The sequence below is a fragment of the Diorhabda carinulata genome, chromosome Y (genome assembly GCF_026250575.1).
Source record: "Diorhabda carinulata isolate Delta chromosome Y, icDioCari1.1, whole genome shotgun sequence".
In the NCBI taxonomy this organism is placed as follows: domain Eukaryota; kingdom Metazoa; phylum Arthropoda; class Insecta; order Coleoptera; family Chrysomelidae; genus Diorhabda; species Diorhabda carinulata.
Window position 1 is genome coordinate 1,045,577 of NC_079473.1, and position 17,874 is coordinate 1,063,450.

General features: G+C 32.0%; 1 long non-coding RNA gene across 1 annotated transcript; it reads right to left on the bottom strand.

The window, feature by feature from the left end:
• Positions 1 to 1,054: 1,054 nt before the first annotated feature.
• Positions 1,055 to 4,363, bottom strand: LOC130903010 (uncharacterized). Its single transcript, XR_009060506.1, has 3 exons — positions 4,203 to 4,363; positions 3,525 to 3,725; positions 1,055 to 1,784 (listed from the first exon to the last, which is right to left on the bottom strand). It is a non-coding gene; the product is annotated as an uncharacterized LOC130903010 (long non-coding RNA).
• Between the last annotated feature and the right edge of the window lie 13,511 nt (positions 4,364 to 17,874).

Sequence of the window (17,874 nt, forward strand, 5' to 3'; positions counted from 1 at the left end):
AAAAAGAAGTTGAGGAAAAATAATATAATATAAATAAAACAATAAATTAAGAATTTAAATCTTTTAATGTGAAGATTTAGAAGGATCATTTTTTTGTTGTGCTGCTCCAACGTGCTTCTTTTCCTTCTCATAATTTCAGTTTCCTCTACCATTAATATTTTTTTCATATTTTTTTTACTTCTATCAGTGGATTGGCTATTGATCTAAGTTGTTGGTTCAAAGATTTTTGAGTTTACATGAATACTGTATTCACTAAAGTACACATTATAAGAATCAAGACATTTTTCTGGCTGTAACTTTCGCTGTCTGACACTACAGTAGATTTAGTCTGCAAAATACAACAGGTCACATGCAAAACATCAAATAACTTAGTCTTTGCTTCTTTCTACAAGTTTTCGTATTTAGCTTGGAGTTGTTGAATCTTTCCAAAATTGGTAGAAAGAACTCTTTTTGTTTCATTATCAAGAATCAACCAGAATAAGGAAAAAAATTACAATTGAAAATAATAAATATCACTGATTAAAAATAATTGTTGAATTGAATAATTGATATAAAAATTCTATAAATGACAAATCTGGACCTGTTGAGAGTGTCGACATTGGAAACAAGAATCGAGTCATATATCATTTTTTTCTCAACTCTAATCAAGACATTATATATATATATATATATATATATATATATATATATATATATATATATATATATAAATATATATAATGTCTTGATTAGAGTTGAGAAAAAGTACCACGAGTGAAAACTCACTAACTTTATTAATTGAAAAAAAAAACAATTCGAAAATTAATATTACAATGGATTCAATCTGACAACAGTGTAATCGATGTTAACAGTTCAATGATTCGAATAGAAGAGTGCAGGCGAGCTCCTACTGCAATAAGGAAACTGTACATGCATACAATAAAAAATAACTCTAAACGCCTGCGCTAAATATTCGAAATATCGTAAATATAAAATTAAGAAGTAATAAGAGTTGCCTATGCTTATTGGAACAAATTTAATATTTAATGTGGGATACATTACACTTTCCCTCCCTAAAAAAAAAAACAAAAACTAAAAATAAAATAAATTAATTACTTAAAAGTATTTCATTGATTTAAGTTTCCTTTTACTTCTTCTTGGGGTACAGACATCAGGTATTAAATTAGATGTAACAGGTTCAGCAGATTTACAATAATTATCTTCATCAGATTCATGACAATTTTTGTTTTCATTAATTGGACTGATATTTTTGGTAGGTTTATTACACATGTTATGGTCAGAAGAATGTACGTCAACTGAAAATTCAAAATCTACTATTTGATTTATGTGCCTCCTCCATGTTTTATCTAGACTAGGTATAAATACAAAATAAGTTTTTGAACCTATCTTCTTATGAATTATTCCCTTTAACCAAGAAGGTTAATTAACAACTCTATAATCCCTTACTGCTACATGATCTCCTATTACATTTTGTTTACTAATACTAAAGTCTGTTACATCAATAGCTGTATGATTTACAATATTTACATTGTTATTCCAAAAATCATAAACACTTCTTATGTTTATTTGAAACATTAAATTGGCTGGATATTTTCCTGTAGAACAGTGTGGTGTAATTCGATAAGATAAAAGAAAATTGTTTAAATTACGGTTAAGTTCTGACAATGAACTCCTTTTTAAAATCTTAAGTATTGCTTGTTTAACTGTTTTAACCGCATTTTCAGCTTGACCATTAGATGATGGATGAAAAGGTGCAATTTCTTTAAATTCTATGTTGTTTTTACCTAAAAATGTTTGGAATTCATTATATTTAAAAGTAGTAGCGTTGTCAGAAACTAAAGCAAAAGGTAAGCCAAATCTACAAAAAATATCCCTTAAAATATTTATTGTTGCACTAGATTTAGTGTTTGAAGTGACAACAGCTTCTAGCCATTTTGTATGAGCATCAACTAACACTAAAATATATTTATCAAGAATTGGACCTAAAAAATCAATATGAATTCTTTCCCATGGTCTATCAGGAAAATCCCAATTTTTTAATGGTGTTTTGGGAGGATCACTTTTAGTTTTTAAACAATATTCGGAAGATTTAATTACATTTTCAATATCATAACTAATTTGCTGCCACCATACATAAGAACGAGGCAAGCTTTTAGTTTTGATCATTCCAAAATGAGAAGAATGTAGTTGTTTTAAATTACAGGGAATTACGACTTTGTGTCCCAGCATCAAACAACCATCGACAACAATAAAGTTGTTTTTATAATTAAGATAAGGTTTACATAACTGTGGTATCTTTTTCGGCCACCCCATATTAACATATTTACAAGTTTGTTGAGTTTCCGTCTTGATCTGTTCCCAAACAATCGGCAAATCAGTATTTGAGGCAATAAAGTTTAACTAAGAACTCTCAATGTCAAACTCTTTTAATTCTTCCCCTAAGGGTAAACGAGAAAAATAGTCAGCTGTATTATCTTTTGATTGCACATACTCCACATCAAAAACAAAATTAGAAAGTATTAGAGCCCAACGTTGCAATCTATTAGTGGCAAGTGGTGGAATGCCTCTCTTATTTCCAAATAAAGTTACAAAACATTTGGCATCAGTTTTTATCGTGAATCTCCTACCATACAGATACTGATAAAACTTCTTCACACCAAAAACAATGGCTAAAGCTTCTTTTTCTACTTGAGAATATTTTTGTTGACTGCTAGAAAGTGTTAAAGATGCAAAACCAATGGGTTTTTCTACATTATTAATGGCATGTGAAATCATAGCTCCAACACCATAATAAGAACTATCAACAGTTAACTTTATTGGTAAATTTGGGTTATAATGCTCCAAAAAGGAAGCAGAGCTAATTATGTTTTTAATTTTATTATATGCCATTGTACATTGTTCAGACCAAATAAACTCAACATTTTTCTTCAATAAACTGTACAAATGCTGAAGTACTGAGGCCGCGTTAGGTATAAATTTATTATAAAAATTCACAAACCCCAAAAATGATCTAAGTTGAATAATATTTTGAGGTACTGAGCTTCAACAATCGCTCTAACTTTATGTTCACTTGTATTCAATCTGTATTTATCAATTGTGTAACCCAAATAATGTACTGAGTTTTTGAAAAATTCACATTTGTCTAATGCTACAATAAGACCACTTTTTTGTAACCTATCCAAAACTTTTTCAACCTTTTTTAAATAAAAACCCCTGATTTTTCCAGTAATTAAAATGTCATCTAAAAAGCAAACAACCCCATCTAAACCTAAGATTTGTTCCATTATTCTTTGAAACATTGCTGGAGCACTAGTAATACCAAAAGGTAAACGATTATAAATAAATAACCCCTTTGAAGTATTGAAAGTTGTTAATTTCTTTGACTCATTGTCTAACTCAATCTGCTGATATGCTTGAGAAAGATCAATTTTTGAAAACTCAACTCCGCCTTGTAGTTTCCTCAATACAGGGCAATGGGTATTTATCAATTAACAATACAGGATTAAGAGTAATTTTATAGTCACCACAAATTCTGATGGTTCCATTTTTCTTAGCTACTGGTACAATGGGTGTTGCCCAACTGCTGTATGATACTGGGCTCAAGATGTTTTCAGTGACAAGTCGGTCTAGTTCCGCCTCAACTCCTCGGCATAAGGCAAAAGGAATGGAACAGGCTTTGCAAAACTTGGGCTTGGCTCCCTCTTGCTTATCCAGTCGCAGAGTACCTGCATTAAATTTACCCAAGGAAGGAAAAAATACTTTAGAATACTTCTTCGATAACATTTTCATTATCTTAATTACATTTATATCCTCAATTTGTAGCAAGTTTTCATTTTTATCAATCAATCAATTATTAATGCCATTTACATTTAGTTTAAATAAATTGAAAAAATCTCTACCCAATAATGGAGGGCCCCCATTAGAAATTATATAAAACCGTATTGTTTTTGTTTTTAAATTAAAGGTCACTTCTACCTCATTAAATCCCAAAGGATGAATACTTGAACCATCATAACTTGCCAAAGTTTTGCTGGTTCGATAAACAATGAACTTATTCAAATGTTTTTCTCTAAATAGTTCAGAAATTACAGAGACCGAGGCCCCTGTGTCCAATTGAAAAGTAAACAGTTGCTTATTTATTGTTATTTCAATTGTGATTTCATCATTTGAAGCAGATAAATTAAAAATGTGATCAAACTTACTATTTTCATCAGATGATAAATCAGAATTATTATTATTTAAAAAATAATTACACCTCTTAAGTTTTTTCTGGCAAATATTGGCTAAGTGGCCTTTTTCATTACAAAAATTACAAAAATAATTTTTAAAAACACACTTATCTCTGTTATGTCATGTTTTTCCGCAAACCTGATTGACATTTGACGAGTTGACAGGTTGGCGTCAACTAGGGCCGGCTCCATCTTGCGAACTCCGCTCAAACTTGCGTTGCTGTCGGTAGCTTCCATTTTGTGGTACAGGAAACTGACGTGGTCTTCGCAGCGGCGGCGCCGACCCCTTCGTTGATGCACATGGTATTGATAGAAAATTTCTTCTTTCACGGTTATCATGTTGATTTCTTACAATACTGGCTATATATACCATTGCTCTGTCGAGGGAAATTGTCACCTTTTCTTCAAATAGTCTCTCCAGGACCTTGGTATTATCCATCCCCATGATGAACTTGTCTCTGAGCAACGCTTCTAATTCAGTTCCGAAATCACATTTCGAAGCCAGGTTACGTAATCTTGCGGCCCATTCAGCGACCGTTTCAGCACGACTCTTCGTGGCTTCATAAAACTTCTGGCGTGCTGCAAAGGCACTGGTTGTTGTTTTAAAATATATGTCGAAAAGCTTCACGTACTTCACAATGAAGCAGGAATGCTTTGTGCTTACCTCACATTTCATCGCACAGAATGGCAAAAAGTCGAGATTGCTTAGGCCGTGACTTAATGAAATTTACAACCTTAACTTATCTCTCAGTCGTCAGTCTAATACTAACAAAGGCTAATAGATTAGCCTGGCAAGCAACTTCGGTACTTTCATCAAGTTGAAGAGAAAAGTTTGTTTTAAAACTGTAACTGTGAATTTGACCGATTTTTTTGTTCCCTTTTCAGTGAATAAACTTTCAGATATTATTTGGGCTGATGGTAAAATATAATTCTACCCTACAGAGTGAGTTGTTCCATTTTTAGCTATCAAAAAGGATATTCGATAAGATTCAATTGTAGCTTGTCTATTTTGCTCACCAGAAATTGATGTTTTCATTACTGAGTGTAACTTTAAGAATAAGTTTGAATAAAGGGTGAGAATGCTTATCTTATCGACGGTCTGATAAAATCATGTCATGAACTGCAACGATATTTTCGGGGATTGACACAGAAACTAGTCTTCCCGATTGGTCATCATCTTCAACGGAAAATTCACCTCTTTTGAAGCTCGAAGTCCAATTTTTCACGGTCGCATACGAAGGACATTGATCACCAAGGTTATTGAGCATATATTCGTAAATCTGCTTACCTCTTAACCCTTTTAAATGCAGGTTTTTGATGATGGCTCGATACTCCAATTTTTCGATTTTCATAATTTCGGTGGACATATTTTTTCTTTTAATTTATTGCGTAACTCTGGTTTATTTTTTTGGCATGAAACTTTACACCAACACTTCTAATAAGTTATTAAGTTCGTTGCTATGATAACGCAATATTTTGTTTATGCATGGAACTGGTGTAGGCTATCTAGATATAAATACATGGTCGTATAGTTCAGATCAGGGACGACAATGACCCTCCACTTTGGGATTCTCAAATATTTGAGGTTATCTACTCGAAAATAACGTTTTCATCACTTTAGGGTTATGTAACACAATACCTATTTGTTGGGGTTTATATAGAGGATACAAAAATATTAAATTGTCCACAGTATCCAGTACAAGATGAGTAATTATTAAACTTACCACTGAATTTTTAAGTTGTTCTAATTCAGTCTAAGTAATTATAGCTAGTATTTCCTTCAAGAAATAATCCATCGATGATTTGCAGTTATTACAAATACCAAAAACAGTTGATATCTTATGAATCACCTCTTCCTGTAGTTTTTTGTTTCTTTCATAAAAAATGGATCAAATCACTCGGTAGTATTTTTTTGTTTTGTAGAAAACACATAAAAACTAGAGGGAACATCGAAACAGTCGTCAGACAGTGTAATAGTGACTGTGTTGGTAGTAGGAGTAGTAAATGCAGCACACAAATTGTCTTCACGTATTTTATGAAATAATCATTACTTTTCCCCTTTTGTTTTCTATTATCATATTATTCATTAGCCATTCGAAGTATTATCTGATCTGGAATTGTCAGTATTGTTATTGCCATTCGTTTTTTTAATGCTTATTACATCTCAATTCGTCAGTCCTCAATCGAATCAAACGTTTATTCCATAATTCTATCCATTCAGGTTTAAGATCATTATTGGAGGTATCTACGGCTTCATTATCTAATTCTTCATACTTATACAATCATACATATTATGTATGATTGTACCATTCAATGTACACATTACTACAAATATTTCGAAATATGTTGTTTAAGGTAGTTTTAAAAATAATAAATTGATGCAATTAAATATTTTGTTGTTGAGCTAAGTGGTTTTTAAAATATTTATTTTGCCAATCTATTACGAGATTTAAGAATATCAAATATGAAAAATTTGAAGAAATTCAGTTGTAGCACCTGCATTATGGAAATATGTATTAATATCTGTTCTCGATAAATAAAGAAGAACATCTGTTGTACTTTGGGTTGCCAATTTAACTTTCATAGCTATTATGAGAGAGAGAGAATGAAAAAAAAATCTAGCTGCACAGTAACCATCACAAAAAGCCATTACATTGTCTTCACCTTTGCATTGATAAATTTCGCAAATCATGCAACTTCGAATTTCGTCGAAATGGTCCAATTACAACTCTGGTTAGCAAAAAGATATCGAAACAAATTATATATTGTTAAAAAATCTACACTCTAGCGATGTTTATAAAAAAACAAAAGCTTCCTATCACCTTTACTTTTTTTTAAACGCATGAATTGTTGTAATAATATGAATATTTAAGATACATTGCATACTGTAAAAGTTACGAAGTTATAACTTCTTGCATAAGTTAAAATAAGAAGAGACATGAAAATCAGAAAAATTGAAGAAAATAAAGTGAATTATTGAAGAAATGAGTCGTTTTAGAAAATATCTTGTTTAACAATCAAAAAACTTTCAAAGTAAAATTGGGTTGGACGTCAGTAATTTACAAAAAGTTTTTGTCCTAATAGTACAGCAAGTCAGCAATGTAAAAAATGCGCGTTTCCTCGCTTATGTTGGCTGCACAATGAAAGCGACATTTAGTTTCATTGCACGGTGGCTGTACCTTCCTGGCTTCCCTCAACTTGACGAATTTTTCTTTGGAGACATCAGGATTTTTCCGCACTCCCAATGATTCGTAACTTCTTCCAGATATCTCCATAATAGATCACTTACCAAGAACAATATTACTAAAAATTTCAGTGTTAAAGAGGGCTATCTCAGGTTGTCTCCAATAATTTCTGGAAATTTAAGAGCTAAAGAGGGCTATCTCAAGTTGGCTCTTTCTTGAAGAGGATAATCTAGAGGGAAATAAGTTAATTTACCATTCAAAATAGAGCCATTATCATAATAGTTCAGTTTTGTACTAAAGATTGATATGAAAAAGTTACTTACTGTCGGTTTATCACATAATAACCCACTATTGCACAATAGAACTCCACTCTCTCTATGTGTGGCAAGAATCACTCTTGCACAGCCCCCCCTCCACAAATCAAAGATGACCCACTTACATGCACTCCATCTAGGGGTGATCCACTGAGTTTTTTAAGAAACGGTCTTGCACAGAGTTAGTAGAGGCAATTTGAAGATAATTCATGCAAAAAACTGAAAATCGCTTTATTTTGAGTTAGACCAGTCTTGAACTGGACAAGCGATATGTTAATAATCATGTCGAAGCTGCGATCAAAGCACTGCTACTAAAAGATATAAAAACGGAACTTAAATTTTGCATATACCTCGTAGTATTCAAAGCCTCGTGATATTTCTGACAATTCCGGTATTAAGTTTAATCACAAATTCAATCGGATGAAGATTTAAATTAATTAAATTTTGAGTCTTAAACTGGTATTTGTTTAAACGTAATAGCACCCCAAAAGCCGTTGGGTTATAAAACGACGACGCGCAGTCATTACCATTTTTAAATTACCCAATCCAAAAAAAAAAGAATTAAATAATTGACGTTTCTTGAACAGAAACGATTTTTCAAATTTCAAAAATTAATTATTTAAACCTACGAACTTTTGATTCGAGGTTAACTCAATAATTAAATCACCCCGCGTTGTTCAAAACGTACCGTTTTGATACTGAATTCTAGCTTATGACGTTATTAATCTTTATTTTTGATAATGAGGACAGTTGAGCTTTTGTACTGTACAATTTATCTCGAAATAATGATTGAAATTGTACTTTTAATTAATTAGAGAGAATCCAAAGGAGCTGATATCAGATCTCATCCGAGTTTGTGTGTAGTTTTGCCCGTTTCTCCAAGGATATATTCAAAAGAGAATTCTCTCGTGTTTCAATACGAAATTGTTTGTAATGCAAATTCAGTTTTATTATAAAATTTCGTTTCTATTTACGTGTATTATAATCAATTTTAATCTCAAGACTTCCTCGAAGAGCTCCATAATAAAAGCATCTTATTGTTCCCCATATGGGATTTTACGATGTGTCCAGTATAGGCCCAGACTTGGACCAAGTGTCCTAAACTTGGTGGGACTGTGATTTAAACCCGGTTGGGATAACGTATAACTATCATTTATGTATCCCAATAAAGTTGGGATAAAGTATAACCATCATTTATGTATCCCAATAAAGTTGGGCTAAAGTAAAACTATCATTTGTGTATCCCCAGAAAGTTGAGCTAACGTATAACTATCATTTATGTATCCCCAGGAAGTTGGGCTAAAGTATTACTATTATTTATGTATCCCAATAAAGTTGGGCTAACATTTTCAATAAAGTTTTTTTTGAGAGTTATTCACTACGCATAACATATTGTGGTGTTTTATTCTAATATGATTGGAGGATTTCAGTGGGGGCTATGGGACACCCAAAACGTTTTACTTTCTTTGGTTGTTGTTGATTTATGTATGTCAAACGATTTGACCATACATTCCTCAATTTTTTTTCTTTGGTTCAACTTTTTTTATTTCTTTTTTATTTACTCAATGAGTCTTTCTCGCGCGTTTTCAGTTTGTGGTTTAACGAAATGGGTCATGTGGATATTTTTTCATTGTATTTTCAACTAAACACTGTCCCAGTTCTACCAGAAGATTACGTAGTTTAGGAGTTATTCCCGTCGCCACGGCCGTTTAAGGGGATCATCTTCATCGGAAAACCGTAAAATAGCCGCATTACAACGAAGTCCTGTATCACCTTCCAGACCATTTCCGTTTTATCGTAAGATATATGGAATATGCGTCAGAAAGTAACTTTTTTTTAACTCTTTCAATTTGGACTCGCAGAATATGTTACCAATAAAACGATTGTCGATGTGATTACGAAAATAAATATATTGTATGAAAGGAATATAAAACGACGATTGTTATAATGATAATCCACTGAAATGTTTACCTGCAGTTTTTGAAGACGACAACATAGTTATATAAATGCGAATCAATCAGTGTATTTGTGAATGTTGTCGATTTAACTGAGGAAGCTTTACAAAGTCTTCTTCAAGATCAAAAATCCATAGTGATTATACGAGGTCCAGATTCGAACAACTTTATTCAACAAAATCCCCACCTAGAGCAGTTTTTCCAAGACTTATTCGACAGGTAGAGTTTCACAGAACTTCAAGACAGTTTTATTTAGAACATGGTTCTGTTTTGTAGTTAAAACTTTCATTCATTCGACGTAGAGGTGGTTTTCCTTTGGTTTTGTAACAATTTTGATATATTCTTCTTTGAAACCAATTGGTGAGTCGATTGCTTATCACTTTTTGAAAAGAGAAATCACTAATTGAGTCGCTTTGCGTGACTGTTCAGTGGTTTACGTTCATTTTTCAAATATGACGAAGATACGAACGAAATTTTTAATAACATGATGACTGTTTTATCATTTTCGAGTGTCGTTTCAGATCTGAATGTTATATGCAAATCAATATTATACCCCGTATGGATATTGGGGATATTATTTCAATTTTCATATTTATGCATGCGAACTTTTTCTTTAACAAAACATTGAAGTATCTATTGAAAGAAAACCAAATAAATATCTACGTAGGGCAATAACTAACTGAATTAACAAATAGAGAATCGTGTAGATATGCCCAAATACAAATTACATATCGTTGATTATTCATACATAATAATAATTTCGCCTAAAGGATAGAGGAACATGTCCGCCGCAAAGCTGCGGTTCGTTTTAATACTTTCCAGCCCTGTGGGCTCCGGTAGTTGCTATGCATAGATAACGTCCCCCCATAGATATAACGAATAAACATGGACGTCGTTAAATAATTATTTACTAAATTTGTATAAACACATTCCATAATCGGAAATATTTCCGATTATCAATTTCGACACCTCATGGATTTTATAAATTTATAGGTAAAATAAATATTGTTCACGGTGGGTTCAAGAAGTAATTTTGAATTAAAGTTCAAGCGATCATTTGTTAGCGGTACCTACTCTCTGTATTTATCATCAGTTAATGAGATTCGTCTTTAGAAACTTTGTTTTCCAAAAAACAAACTATAATTTGTCTTTGGGAGTTGCCATTTAAAAAAAAACACAATTCTTCTTTAGAAACTTATTTTTTTAAGAAAAAACTGACATTTGTATTAACGAACATTCTTTTTGAAAACCAAAAACATTTGAACAATTATGAACCAAAATTAGTATTTAGAATATTCCGTTTTTGGAAAAACAAACCAAAATTTGTATTTAGAAACTTTATTTAAAAAAAATAGACATTTGTCTTAAGAGACTTTCTGTTTCATTAGAAACCAAAATTTGTTTAAACAAACCTCATTTTTCCAAAAATAAGATGAGATTCGTCTTAAGAAATTTTGTTTTTCGAAAAGTAAACCAAAATTTCCCTTCGGGTATTGCCATTTCGATAGAAAACAAAATTCGTATTTAGAAATTTCTGTTTATGGAAAAACAAACCAAATGTTGTGTTTAGAAACTTTATTTTTCAAAAAAAAAATAGACATTTGTCTTAAGACACTTTCTGTTTCAATTAGAAACCAAAATTTGTTTGTACAAATTTCATTTCTCCAAAAATAAGATGAGATTAGTCTTTACAAACTTTGTTTTTGGAAAAGCAAACCAAAATTTGCCTTCGGGAATTGCCATTTCGATAAAAAACAAAATTCGTCTTTAGAAACTTTGTTTTTCGAAAACAAAAAAATATTATCACAAGAGACTTTCTTTTGCAATTAGAAAGCATATTCAGAAACTTCAAAAATAAACCGACGTTTGTTTTCCAGAACTGTCGTATTCGAAAAAACAAACGAAATTTGTTTATAGAAACCGTTTTTTCCAAAAATAAATTTTCTGTTATCATAAAAAAATGTTGGTGGATGTTTTATTTAGATAGACAGACAAACCAACGAATTGATTAAATAAAGTTTGTAAAAAGAAAAATTTCTAGGAACCAGAAATAAGTGGACTTAGGGAGAGATACATAACCTCTAAGGAAAATAAGATCCGAGATTATTTTATATATCAAACAATACATGTGAACGTCCATTTTCAAAATAGAATAATTTCGACTATTTAATCAACAATAATTGTATTCAACGATCTAATTTAATGAGTTACAACAAAATTACTCTGTAACACAGTTTATAAACTCGACTAGGAGGTTCACCTTTTGTTTTCCATTTCCAACTTTTTTCCCTCCACGCTTTTATTTATTAAGGAGGATGAATTAATAAAAACGTATACAAAGTAAAGTTTTACAAACCGTTAGAGCTTCATTTACATCCTGGAAAAAAAAGACATAAAATATCCCCCAAAATAAAATACGTTGCGAAAAATATTCCGAATAAAAAAATTCTCAACGAGGCCGTTTTAGAGAAATTTCAGTGTAGTGGGTGCTCCCACAAGTACCTAGCCTGACCTAAAGATGGAGGTAGTTATTTGAAAAATATTAAAAAGTACACAATCTATACAAAACTTTTATTTGAAAGGCGTTAGCCTAAATAATATGAAAGTTGAACTGAATTCTACGCAGGGCGAGATTGCTAGTTCGTTATAAACAGTAAAATATTGTGTAGCAAAGTTTATACGAGACCGTACGACCTTCGAAGACCAAATGTTTCAATATTGAAGACTCGATCGTGATGGTATTGATATTTTACTGTAGATTTTAGTTAGTAGATTGATTTACTTTAATTTTTAATTTAGTTAAAATCCGAAAGATAAATAAAAAGCCGACAGTTTTCTTTGCGGAGTAATGTTCCACAATTTCTACTAAACTGGTAAGACTAACGAACAATATAAATCAGCTTAACGTCGTGGCATTAATCTAAACGCCAGAAGGGATTAAATTTTGGACTAAATTGGTATACCTTTCAAACGGTTGGGATTTTTGAGTCCTTATTTCACACTTGACCGGAAGAAAGATGTGAATAATTGCTTAGGAAAAACTTTTTTCTTATATTTCAAGCCACATTTTCTGGAAATTCGAATTTCATTGCGTAATGTAACGCTTTGGCATATCTTGACAATCAAAACGATTACCACTTGAATAATCGATCATAATCGATTATTATTTAATCGTAACTAATCGATTTTTAGCCAATTACGTTTCTCAATTCGTAAAACTTAATATTAATTTAATTTAATTCAATACTCAAACTTTCTATTGGATATTGTTTGTTTTATTAGGGATTCGTGATGTTTTTTTATGACTTCTTGAAATTTAAAATATCCGTTTTATACGGATTATTATACTGTTTATACGAAATGTAGAAGTTTATTTCGTGATAAAGAGTACTGCCTGGGGTTTATTCATAAAAAGTAGTGGCTATATAACCAAACAGACTGAATACATTGTTCACGCCGATATAGATTGACGCTCGTTTCGATAACCAAGTTATATCATCTTCAGAAACTGAAGATAAACTGTGTATTCTAAGTGCATTTAAGCCCTCGAAAGCTCCTGCATAGATATCTGATTTTTCGAAATCTTTGTCTGACTTTTGTATATGTTAATATTTAATTTCTTATTTTTTAGACCTTTTAATATGTTTATACTTCTAAATTTTCTTGATTTTTGGAGTCTTTTGTTTTAAAAAACGTCAAATTTTTATTTGTATTTCAAAAATTACGAAAAAAAAACGGAATAGGCCTAGAATCAAGAAGAAGAAGAAGAAAATTCAATGAAATAATGTCGAAAAATAGACAAAAAGGATACTAAATATGTAATTGTTATTGAAAATTTAATAAAAGAACGTCTAAAAACAAAAATATACAAAAACAAAAAAAACTAACGTGTAAGTCTTACATTAAACGGAGTCAAAGAAAAATATTTAACAGTGTAATATTTATTTTAAAAAATGGTAGTTTCGTTGTTGTTGAGTTCCAACCTAAAATTCATCACCTTGTATATGTTGGAAACTATAAAAAAATCAAAAATAATTGCTCATAATGGATAGAACAAATTTTTAGAAAAATATAGAAAACCAAACACGTTTATCGGTTAAATAGTCACGCCCCGATTCACATCAATTTGCTTTGTACGTTTTTTTTTGTTGACGTGAAATATTTTTGGTTCATGGTTCATGCGCGCTTTTTTGCACTTATTTTTTACGACCCTTTTTCAATTAGAGTTTATTGGTTCGTGTTTAAGTATCCATCTTTTTATAGCGAGTGGAATAAATATGCATTTTTTGCAAATTGATCATCGTAATTTTGAATAATTAAAAATGTAATAACAAAACTCATTTACATTTTTTTAACATAAGAAATCCAAAAATGATAATGTATAAATTAATATTGATATAGTTTCCGCGTCCTGATCAAACCCTGTATAACAGAGTTATTTGATAGATACTTGAGTTTCGTGATACGGCAATACTGATGTGAATACATATATGAAATCTGTCATTGTCATCATAAAGTTTGACATTTGTAATGGCGAACGTGTTGTTTATTACGATTTTCGACGTAGATTAAACCAATGTTGAAGAATTCGGTGATGAAACCCAATCTCGCGGACGTTGTTATGAACCCACGTTTCATCTATAACATAAAACGGTTTTATTTCTGTTAAACGCTCGATGGAAACATTTTCGCGTCGATGGTTTTGTTTCAATGTGCGCAAACGCGGCATCCATCTTGTACTCAACTTTCTAATGTCAAAATTTTCAGTTAAAACACGATGTACATGTCGAGTATGTTTGCTATGAATAAACTGAACGATCCACGAGATTTCAGAAAAGATAATCGTTTTCTTCTCACTTCTCATTTTGAAAACATCGCTATACATGGTTTTCCCTAGCTAGTATCTAAAAGATTCAAGAATGAATTTTACAACGGGACGTAAAAGTGCTTTTTACGACCCCCGATATTAAATAGAATCATATATTGCAGATTTCTACGTTTAAAAACTACACCAAGAAAAATGTTGAAAAACTCATCAATTTAATCGAAAGATATATTCGAAAGACTATGGTAGAAACGGTCTAGAAACAAACAAAACATCATAGAAAAGAAGAAAAGGAAGTTTCAAAACGCATCTAAATAGGAAAAGAACAAATTATAGTCAAAACAAATAAAAATTTAAGCGATTTTTTATCAAATTGCAGCGTTTTGTTAGTTTAAGTTGAATGAAATTCATAATTTTATCATATCTGGTATACGAGTGAAAATTCTCTAAATCTGTTGATTGCATTTTAGATTTTAAGCCATGCAAAACATTTTAAAAAGAATATTTTTTTTTCGTAATATCAACAATTAAAAAGTTAGAGTAGGTAATTTTTAATTTGTTACATGTTTCTCAGTGTACTTTTATATAAAACATGGAAATTCGTAATAAAAGTTGCAGACGGTGGTAAAATGAAGCTGTTAAAGTAACGACGATGTTCAGAAACTATAATTTTGTATAATGTTCAAAAAACAACAACTTATATATATTTAAATAAATTTATTCATACAATTTAACAAATTAAAGTTATTTATTTGAAAAAATGATTGTTAATAATAACAGTATGAGCTCTAATAGTAACTATTCCAACATCATGTAAATTTTCGGGATCATTGTCTGGTTTTTCTTCACGATTAGAAGTATTGACAGCGTCTTCATCGAAAGCTACTTCTAGTTGAGGTATTATCGTATCTTCGTTATCGTTTTCAATAATAGTACCCAGTTTGAGATCTTGTTTAGAACTAGAAAGTTCGCTTAACATAATAGGTACCTTCAAATCTTCAACGCTTCTTTCAACTGAACTCACGAATCTTGGTGGTACTCGAGGTAATTTCTCCAAAAATACAATGGGGAATGTACATTCCGTTTGCGTGGAAGTATCGCTGGTTCTTCTTCTCAATATATTCATGTTCATTATTATAATAAACGATTCAGTAATTATGACAGATGTCAAAACAGATCGGTCAATTTTGATATATAAACTGTCAATTATTGTTGTAGAACTAGTGGAAATGTGCCTATGATGGACCCCTTAAGGAAATATCATTACAACTTTTTTAGTTTTGGACTTATTAATTTTTTTCACATGAAAATATATACTTAGCTCGAAGTTTATTATAGTATAGGAAGATTTTTCTGCCAAATAATTTCCAGTTTAATAGCATAGCTATTTTTAAAAAAGTAGTCGAGGGGTCCATCATTGGCACACATCTGCCCATGTCGGACCCCTTTAAAATAAATGAAAAAAAAAATGTCTTTAAAGTTTTATTAGAAAAAAAATATAGAACAAACTAACATCACGTTAGGTACAGAGCTCACAAATAAAAGACTTGCAATGGAAGGAAACACCAGCGCACTCATTATGGCACCACGAGTTACATTTTTGACAACGAATCCACTTTTCTTTTGCACGTGAGTGCGAGAATAACTCATTGCAGTAAAGACAGCTAGCATCATCATCTGAGTCATCTTGTCCCTTTTCCAAAAAGTTCTCTAAGGCGGATTCATCTTCATCAGAACTGTCATTTTCAATAACAAGTTTCCGTTTTACTATCCTGGCTTGTTGTTTTCTTATCTTTGTTTCCTTTTCTATAACCTTCTCTTTGAGTTCATGAATTTCTGGTGTTGAATTCAAATGACCAGTTTTTCCCCTTCTTCTGCATTTTTTTTTATCAGTACCAATTGCTACAGTTTGCGGGGGAGGACAAATTTCCTTTACAGAAATGTCGAGAACTGACGATGAAGACATGTTAAGACCAGATGTGGATGGGGTTTGAATTTCTAATTCCATTTGGTTCTCGATGATATCTCCTTGAGCCTCGGGAATCTGCTTATCCGTTGCTAAAGCTGGTGCAAACTGCCAGTCCTCGAAGACATGAGGATTGAAAGGATGAATGCCAGTCTTTTTGAACGAATTTATTGCATTTGATGTTACAGCACTCTTCAAATAAGCTTGATTGAGAAGACCTGCTATTTTGAATTGAGTCACTGCCTTCCCCGGGTTTTGACGAAGCCATAATTGAATTTCTTGATCAAAATACGTATGAAGAGGACGGAAGAATCCTACGTCCAATGGTTGAACGTGATGTGAACAATCTGCCGGGAAGCAGAACACAATTACCCCATTTTCTTTTGCAAACTGAAGAGATTCGAGACTCTTATGGCTACTGTGCCCATCTAGGAGCAAAAGAACCTTATTGTTATTAGATGCTTTCGTATACTTCACGAAATGCTTTAGCCATCTACAAAAAATTTCACTGGTCATCCAACCTTTTTCTTGTACGAAAGCTATGCTACCAACGGGAGCACCGTTCATAAGCTCATCGTTCATCCTTTGACGAGGGTAAATAAGAGCAGGAGGTGCACTCTGCACTGCTGAGTGCACCAACTTGCCTCCGACCTTTTGAAGCGTAAATTTTTTGACATTTCTTTTGGACCGTAGTCAAACCTGACTCATCCATATTAAATATATTTTCGGGAGGAAAGTTGTACTGCTCCAGAGTGTTAGATAGTGCATTGAAATAGGCTTGAATATTAGGCTTGTTAAAAGCCTGGGCTCTAGCTAATGATGTACTTTCTGGACTACGCAAAGAAATTCGTGGATTGCGCTTCAGGAATCCCCTCACCCATTTCCAACCTGCCATTTTTGTTTCACGATTGAAACGATGCTCTATTTTATTTTTTTCGGCTACTTCGAATACCATCCGCCGCAAATATTTAGAGGTTAAACCAAAAAAACGTGTTTCCATATCAATAATATATCCTGCAATCTCCTCTTCGATGGCTTTAGAGAAAATTGCGGTTCGTCCTCCCAAATTACCCTTGGAACTGTCCTGTTTAGCCAAACGCCTTCGCAAAGTTGTTTTGGGAACATTGAAGGTCTTTGCAGCCAACTTAAAGCCAATACTGTGATCTTGTACGTTCTCAATATCCTGTCGCATATCATGCTCGTCCCACTGTTGTCTTTTTTTGGATGCCATCTCTATAAATGGAAAAGAAAAACTACTAAAACAATATATTTATTTTGTTTATTTCAGTTCCAATGATGGACCCCTGGTCCATCATTGGGATCCGTTAAGTAGTCCATCATAGGCCATATTGCATAAATCAGATAAAAATCTCAATTTTTTTTGTTCTCCGCCATAACCT